Source organism: Mobula birostris, chromosome 22 (genome assembly GCF_030028105.1).
Source record: "Mobula birostris isolate sMobBir1 chromosome 22, sMobBir1.hap1, whole genome shotgun sequence".
In the NCBI taxonomy this organism is placed as follows: domain Eukaryota; kingdom Metazoa; phylum Chordata; class Chondrichthyes; order Myliobatiformes; family Myliobatidae; genus Mobula; species Mobula birostris.
In genome coordinates, this window is record NC_092391.1 from 29,554,196 (window position 1) to 29,563,481 (window position 9,286).

A 9,286-nucleotide genomic window follows, 5' to 3' on the forward strand; every position below is an offset into this window, starting at 1 on the left:
CATTGGAACATTCTTGTATGCTATTAGAACGGACAACTAAAATCCAAATTATATTATAATTTGGCAGGCTCCTTTTTATATTTTTGTGTGCATTCAATTATACAATCTAGCAACAAAGTAATAGAGTATACTCAATTTATCATGCCTTTTTGAAAGAGCTTTCATTTTCAACTCTAACTCCTTTGTGAAGATTACCTTTGAATTTCTTTACCCACTTGGTCACATGATGCCATCCAGTTCAAATCAAGTCACTCCATTCAAAAAAAAAGTTTTGCCGTCAAGCTCTAGTTTTTATGGCAATGGTGGTAAATTGGTGGTTTATTGACCATCCTGCTTTAGGAAACAAAGTTATTTGTTCATTATGGTGAAGTTTGGCTTAGACTGATCAAGTGACACCTTTTAAATTCTAAACTTCCAAAACTGCTAAGATATGGAGTGGGTGTGGTGGGGTGGAGGTATGTTTCTACCAAAAAATGTGTAAAGCACTTCCTCCCTCCACTAGCCTGCAGGTCACCCTTGGGCAAGATATAGCACTTGCTCGGTCTCCCCGATCAGGGTCACATGAAGCCACGAGATTAGGAGGCAGCTGGTGCATATCACAATTCCTGGTTATTTGACCACTGACTCCAGGCAGACAATCTCTGAAGAGTATTGATAATGGCTGGGGTCACCTGATTGTAAAGACACTGCCCAGAAGAAGGCAATGGCAAACCTCTTCTGTAGAAAAATTTTCCAAGAACAATCATGGTCATAAGACCATGGTGGCCCATGTCATATGATACGGCACGTAATTATGATGGTGAAGATGATGTGGCTTATCACTTAGATTATGGGTCAGCTGTAGGGAAACAAAAAACAGAAACGCAGTAAGGAGCAACACACCCAAAATGCTGGAGGAACTCAGCAGACCAGGCAGGGTTTCGGCCGAAAATATCGACTGTACTTTTTTCCATAGATGCTTCCTGGCCTGCTGAGTTCCTCCAGTATTTTGTTGTGTTGCTCGGATTTCCAGCATCTGCAGTTTTTCTCTTGTTTGTGGTTTGAACACAGTAAGGAACAACCTTAAAGAAAGATTTTCTGAATAACAATTTAAGAGGCTTGCTGTATCATTTCAAAGGGTACATAAATATCAACGAGATCTTTGCTGACTTGAACTCTAAGACAGATAAGGACAAAAGAGTTCCTTTACAGATGGACATCAGCAAAGCAATAGCTTTTTGCAACAATCTGGAAATCTAATGGGCATCAATACTGGAGCAGTTTTAATTCCTGAGTATTTAATTAATTTGATTTAAATTCTTCAGTTAGAAGGGCATGATTTGAACACATACCTCCATATTGTTTGTCTTGGCTGCTGGATTGCCATTCCAATAACTATGATGTTCTTTGTATTACTACAGGGAATAAATGGCCAGGGAGGTTTGGGGCATAAACTCTCTAACTCTCACTTCATAATTCAGCCACTGCAACATTCACAATGTTTGGGCGGGAAGGGAAATTGAAATTAAAATTTATCTGGGCGAATTAAGTCAGCTTACATCAAGTAAAATTGCAATGGAATTTTAGATCCTTGACATTTTACAGCTGACATCTGATTTAACTGGATAACTGGACAAACTGGAGACGTTGTCAGTATTGGAGTAGTGAATTTTCCAGATGAATAGATGCTACTCCTATTATTCCCAAATACGTTGTTATTATTCTTTTTTTTAACACATTGCACAGTGGTATAATAAATTTTCCAGTGAACCCAGTGACCTTAAATGGAGCATTAAATGTATAACTGTTCTAGACTCCAGCTCTTTCTGCAAACCCACCATCTCCTGACCAGTGGTGCTCTGGAGCCCAATCCCAGCACAGCTGGTCTACAGTCATGATCCTGACCCCTGGCCACACACCTCGCTTGCAGATTGGACTCCCACCCAGATTACAGTCCAGACCAATAATTGAGACAGATGTTGAACCATCAGGACCTCTGAATAATTAGACACCAGGTTATCAGAGTTTTATTGTATGGGGTAAATTCAGGATACCTTTGGTGGATATGGTTCAGTGGGGGATTGTTGCTTTTTATTTGGAAACGTAATGAGAGCCTTGGATCTGGTATTTATCTTGTGTATTTTCCAGATTTTGGCTGATCTATTAAAATGAAAACATTATAGGAATAGCCAGAAGATATATTTTAATATTCAATTTTTAATGATTTTAAGGATTTGTTGTGTAAAATTAAGGGTCTCAAGAGAAAGATCTTGTTCTATTAGAATTAGTTAAATGGGAAAAAGCCCATTCATTTCCATTAAGAATATGTGCTTTAAGCACCATACAAACTATGGACTTCATTTTTGACAGAATGAGGCTGATTTTACAACTGTTTCATTTTAAAACTCCTTAAAAATGAATTGTTTAAATTACTATGCCTTTTTTGGCAATTCTCGATCTAGGTAGCTAGTACACGGACAGAATTTAGAATTTATTTAAATCTTACATCCACCCACAACATGAAGGTTATGACTTTGTTGCATTTTGAGGGCAAACAGAAAATCTCTTGACATCTACCAGATTTTGGGTAAAGAGCAGTACCTTCACCTACTCTCGTGTAAAATAGATCCAGAGACTTGGAAAATAGTTTATTGGTAATTTCATTCACTAATGTAAATCGGAAGGTTTTTTTAAAATAACAATCAAGCTGCTTCATGGTCAACATTTCAACATTCTTCATTATTTAATTACTAGAATTTATTAGATTGTGTGGCAGGATTTGAATTCATTTCTCCAGATCAATTGTCTGAACCTTTGGATTATTGTTGCAGCTGCTGTAAATCTGAAATAAAAAAAAATGCTAGGGGTACTCAATGGGTCAGGTGGAGAGAAGGGGTGTGTGTGTGTGTGTGTGTGTGTGTGTGTGTGTGTGTGTGTGTGTGTGTGTGTGTGTGTGTGTGTGTGTGTGTGTGTGTGTATCTGTATCACAAGAATTAAAATTTCAGGAAGAAGAATTTTGAACAGAACACTCATTAATCTAAATTGCAGAGTGACTTGATAAGTATATTCAGTATATAAGTATACAGTATGATTTTTTTATCTTTACAGGAATTATAATGACATTGGGTCTGTATTATTTCCTCTGGGCTAATTATTTCATAACTTCTGCTCTTGTGTAATTGTAAACAGGATTGTCACAGTTGGAAATCTACGATAATAAAGGGACAGCCCATCTTATTTCCTTCAATTACTGCTAGGTTTATAACTCAAAGGAAGTTGTGTAACAGAAAGGGAAAGACCAAATTATGTTGAAGATGCGTGGAGAGGCAGACAAAGTTGTATGAACGTCCCAGGCCCCGTGGCTTGGATACCACAACAATTCATGTGATTGTGGAGGGTTTCTCCGCAAAGGATACGATCCCATATTGTGTTTCATTCCACAGAAAGAAAAGTTATCTCTTTATGTGTCAGAATCTAAGTTTAGCAGGGAGAATCAAACCAATAAATTCTGTTTGGAACAGCATGTTTCACGTACTTTAGTTGTTATCTGATCCAGTGTGCTGGACCTGTGCCCACTGCCACAGCTGGCAGTGCATTACTTGGTATGGCATCTCCAGACTTCCATGTGTCAGATAACTTCCACGCTGAACTGAGGAACCAGTCATAACAGGTAGCATGCAGCCCATGACCTCATCAGAAGGTGTGTAATGTTCCTGTTATGAGAACAACTTAGCCTGCAGACAACACGAAGTAGCAGCGTAGGGCTCCAGGTCTGCAGACTTCCAGCAGCTCCTGGATCACCGCACCCCCAAGCCTCTGGAGTTTATCCTCATGAATTCATTGCCTTAGTGAACCACTGAGACTTTTGCTTCAGTAATTTACAACTGGTACACAGCACATTATGTTCCCCCGTCCTGGCAGCGGTCTTTCCAGTTTTATGTCTTTAGTAAACAGCTTTTTATGCATTTTTACATCTCAGCTCCACTGTCTAGATGCACTTCCACTGCTATAGCTTCAGGAACAGGACACCGAAAATGGAAATGTTGAGAGACTGAGTGAGAAAATTACTGACTTAGCTGTGATGCCAGCCTCGGCAAAAGAGCCACTTTACATTCACAAGCTGTACTGACACTCAAACAATTAGCCAGCCGGACTATTTAATGCAGGGATATTGGCATGAATCCATGATCATGAGAGCCAATGGCCCAAGGAAAACCAAGGTGGAAAATGAGACATCTGGATGGAAAATATGTTTTATGGGCAGAAAACAGAGCCAATTATTTTCCAAGATAGTGTGGACAGTGTGGAGCTGATTGAATAAACTGTTGAAAATCAAGCCAGTATGTAAAAGAAACTGAACTGAAGCAATAATAACTGTGCTGTCAGTCTCACTTCTTTGCTTCTGTTCTGATAAAATTACCTTGCTTTTTATTGGGAAGGGGAGCAATAGTTACATCCATAAGTTCTCTTTAAATAGACTATTTCCTCAGTAAATTAACTTTGCTCTTCAACGAACCCTTCTCTGTCAGCCAGGTAGACACCTTGCTTCACATCCAACTCAGTGCAGTCAACAGCGACTCTGCTGGTGTGGCACTCAGCCCCAGCGGCATGCTCATGGATTTTCTTGCTTTGACATCTACTTATGAAAGGATCATAGACTTTTCTAAGGAAAGCAGACTGCTAATGTGATCAATCAAAAAGATGGATAACAGAAGTACTTCACTTGGTTGAAGCAATTTTGTACGTCCCAAGGTTATGTGCAGTGCCATACCAATGCAAGTTTTTCAATGATAATTTCAAATTACCTCAGTCTCAGAAAGGCAGTGTCCATTATTAAAGACCTCCAGCACCCAGGGCCTGCCCTTTTCTCACTGTTACCATCAGGTAGGAGATACAGAAGCCTGAAGGCAGACACTCAGTGATTCAGGAATAGCTCCTTCCCCTCTGCCATCCGATTCCTAAATGGACATTGAAGCTTTGGACACTACCTCACTTTTTTTAATATACAGTATTTCTGTTTTTGCACATTTTAAAAAAATCTATTCAATATATGTAATTGATTTACTTGTTTATTTATTATGTTTTATTTTATTTATTATTATTACTTTTTTTCTCTCTCTGTTAGATTATGTATTGCATTGAACTGCTGCTGCTAAGTTAACAAATTTCACGTCACATGCCGGTGATAATAAACCTGATTCTGATTCTGATTCTGAATTTAGAAGAATACAGAATTGTAGGAATTGGTAACATGGGAGCAAGATTTTACTCCAGCCTGTTCCTCCATTAAATGAAATCATGACTAATTACACTGCAGACACTTGTTTTTGTCCTACAGCTTTAATACTTTTAGTTAACAAAAATCTCTCAGTCTTAGACTAGCATGAATTGACACTGACATCAATTGTGTTCCAAATTTCCACCACATTCTGCTTGTAGAATCATTTCCTAAATTTGCTTTTAGAAAGTCTGATCTTTAGACTAATTCATTAAAAGAATGGACTAATTCTGATTCTAAACTTTCCTGTCTATAACTCTTGAATGAAAAATTACTTTTCTCGTTTTGTACTATCAGATCCACTAATATAACGTCACAACTGGAGAAAAAAAGAAACGATTGTTTTCATTTAGTATGTGGATTGCATTTTCTCAGTGTAACCTTGTGGGAATGCAGTGTCTGTATCTTGTTTTACGGCGGTTGGCATGTCCTTGGATTGCTTATCTTTTATGTCTAATTGTTTGTCTTTGGACTAGCTCTGGGTTTTCATTTTGTGCTGCAGGTGTCTCATTTGGTTTCATGGGCATTGTTAAACTCTCTTTGTACTTATCACTTTTATTCAATTCAGGGTAATTGATTTAACATGGGATTTTCAGTGTCTTACATTGGAGTTGTTGTCTTTGGGGGTCATTGCTTCATCTCAACATTGGGACTGTCTGATTGGTCCTGTATTCATACGTGCTCCAGGGCGTATTTCGGGGGGCTTGCCGACCCCTCTTTGCTTGGTCATATTGGATCCTTGTCTGGTGAATCTCTGCCTGAGTTCTTCTGTGTATTGTGAGTGAATTCCATTGTCCAAGATTCTGTATAGTTTGCTTGAGTTAGTTTTGTTGGCAATTTTTGAAATAAATCTTTTGCTGTGTTTGAATTGCCAAAGTCTCTGGGATTCCGGCACTTGAGTTTGCTAGTGACCCTGACACATGAATGTATATAACAGTGTTGCTGACATTGTTGTCAGTGGGCAGTCTGAGCAGAACTTATGAATAAACCAGGTATGCTTTATCTGAGCAATAACCAAACTACTGGAGGAACTCAGTCAGCTGAGCAGTATCTGTGGGAAGAAAGGAATTATCGGCATTTTGATTTCAGTCCCTGATCAGAACTGAGAGTGGAGAAGGGAGTTGGCCAGTGGTGAGGAGACAGGAGTTCAAGGGGTTGGTGGAATTGAGGAGTGAAAGATTATTTGTTGTGTCAGATAGGAGATTGGAGCAGAGCGTGAAGTTGGGAGACAGTGGCAGGTGAATGGGAGATAGAGGTAGACAACAAAAATTAAGTGAAACAGATGAATTGAGATGAGAGGGAAGGAGTTTGGGCTGTGGACTAACTGGGCAAAATATAGGGTGCTATTCCTCCAATTTGCACTGAGCTTTATCCTGGCAGCAGAGATGACCAAGGATAAACAGGTTATTGCGGGCTTCAATTTCTTGGGCATCAACAGCTTAGAGTGTCTATCCCGAGCCCAACATATTTATGCAATCAAGAAGAAGGCATGCCAGTGGCTATACATCATTAGGGGTTTGGTGAGATATGGTATACTTGATACTTTATACTTTATTGTCGCCAAACAATTGGTACTAGAACGTACAATCATCACAGCGATATTTGATTCTGCGCTTCGCACTCCCTGGATTACAAATATTAAATATTAAAAATATTTAAAATAGTTAAAATTAGTAAATATTGAAAATGTAAATTATAAATCATAAATAGAAAATAGAAAAATGGGAAGTAAGGTAGTGCAAAAAAGCCAAGAGGCAGGTCCGGATATTTGGAGGGTACGGCCCAGATTCGAGTCAGGATCCGTTCAGCAGTCTAATCACAGTTGGAAAGAAGCTGTTCCCAAATCTGGCCATACGAGTCTTCAAGCTCCTGAACCTTCTCCCAGAGCGAAGAGGGACAAGAAGTCTGTTGGCCGGGTGGGTCGTGTCTTTGATTATCTGGGTAGCATTGCTTCGACAGCGTGCGGTGTAAAGTGAGTCCACGGATGGAAGATTGGTTTGTGTGATGTGCTGAGCCGTGTTCACGATCTTCTGCAGCTTCTTTCGGTCTTGGACGGGACAACTTCCATACCAGGTTGTGATGCACCCTAGAAGAATGCTTTCTACGGTGCATCTATAAAAATTAGTGAGGGTTTTAGGGGACAGACCAAATTTCTTTAGTTTTCTCAGGAAGTAAAGGCACTGGTGGGCCTTCTTGGCAGTGAACTCTGCTTGGTTGGACCAATTCAGGTCATTTGTGATATTGACCCCAAGGAACTTAAAGCTTTTGACCTGTTCCACTTGCGCACCACTGATGTAAATTAGGTCGTGTGGTCCGCTACTCCTTCTGAAGTCAACTACCAATTCCTTTGTCTTGCTGACATTGAGGGATAGGTTATTGTTTTCGCACCATGGCACCAGGTTCTTAATTTCCTCTCTGTACTCAAACTCATCATTACCCGAGATATGGCCTACAACTGGTGTGTCATCAGCAAACTTATATATTGAGTTTGATGGAAACTTGGCTACACAATCATGGGTGTACAGTGAGTACAGCAGGGGGCTGAGTACACAGCCTTGTAGGGCACTGGTGCTCGGAGTGATTGTAGAGGAGAGCTTGTCCCCTATTTTTACAGCCTGGGTCCTGTCTGTGAGGAAGTTGAAGATCCAGCTGCAGATCTGAGTGCTAAGGCCCAGGTTCCGGAGCTTAGGAATCAGTTTATTTGGAATGATGTTATTAAAGACAGAGCTGTAGTCAATGAAAAGGAGCCTTACATATGAGTCTTTATTCTTCAGGTGTCCTAAGGAAGAACGTAGGGCCAGAGAGATGGCATCTGCCGTTGACCTGTTGCTCCAGTAGGCGAATTGCAAAGACTCTAAAGATGGCACCAAAGACTCTACAAATTTCTACAGATGTAAGGTGGAGAGCACGCTGACTGGTTGAATCACTGCCTGGTATAGAGGCTCCGAGGCAAAAGATTGAAAGAGGCTGCAGAGGGTTGTAGACTTAGCCAGATCCATCAAGGGCACAAGCCTCACTACCATTGAAGAGATCTTCAAAAGGAGTGCCTCACAAAGGACCATTAAGGACCCCTCCATTCAGAACATGCCCTACTCTCATTACCACCACCAGGGAGGACGTACAGGAGCATAAAGCCACACACTGACATTTTAGGAATGACTTCTTCCCTTCTGCCATCAGATTTCAGAAATATAAACACTACCTCTGTCTGTTCATTTGGATATGGCCCAAGTGTGGAGAGACGGATGCTGAAGTGGGTCACAGGCTTTAATGCAAACAGTATTTTAAGAGAAAAGAAAACAATAAATGTTAGGCCTAACAGCGCCATTAACTAAACTCTCAAATGGAAAACTAGATGCCAATGTCGTGGGTGAACGAAATATCTAAATACAAATCAAATACTGCTATTCCTTGGTGTCAGTCTACTCAACAATTCTCTATTCTTAGGCAAGGACTAAGGCAAGCAGGCAGCGTAACATTGCTGTGCTTTGCTCAAGTCTTGACAAGCGCTACAATGAAAAGAAGGGAGTTAAATACAGCCATAAAGATCTGACACATGCATATTCACGCGCGCAGTTGCCCAATCTGCTGGTCAGCCGAGTCCATGGTTGTAACAATGTCAGTATTCCTCCTTTGCACTAATTAGTTGTTTTATTTTTGATTGTAACTTTGTCATTTTTCATGTCTTGCACCACACTGCTGCTACAAAACAACGTATTTCATATCATAGGTCAGTGATAATAAACCTGATTATGATTCTGAATGGGAAGACGAATTGCAGAGGTCTGCAACTGAGAGCTCAGCATGCCACTGAAGAAGGACGTTAGGTGCCGAGTCTGCATTTGGTTCCACCGATGTGGAGGAGGACACATCAGGAGCACAAAATGCAGCAGACGAGTTGCGAGGAGGTGCACGCAAATCTCTGTCTCACCTGGATGGTAGTGAGAGAGGTGGTTTAAAAACAAATGCTACACCTTCTGTGATTGCAGGAGAAAGTGCCAGTAGTCAAGGAGGTATTGGTGGGAAAGA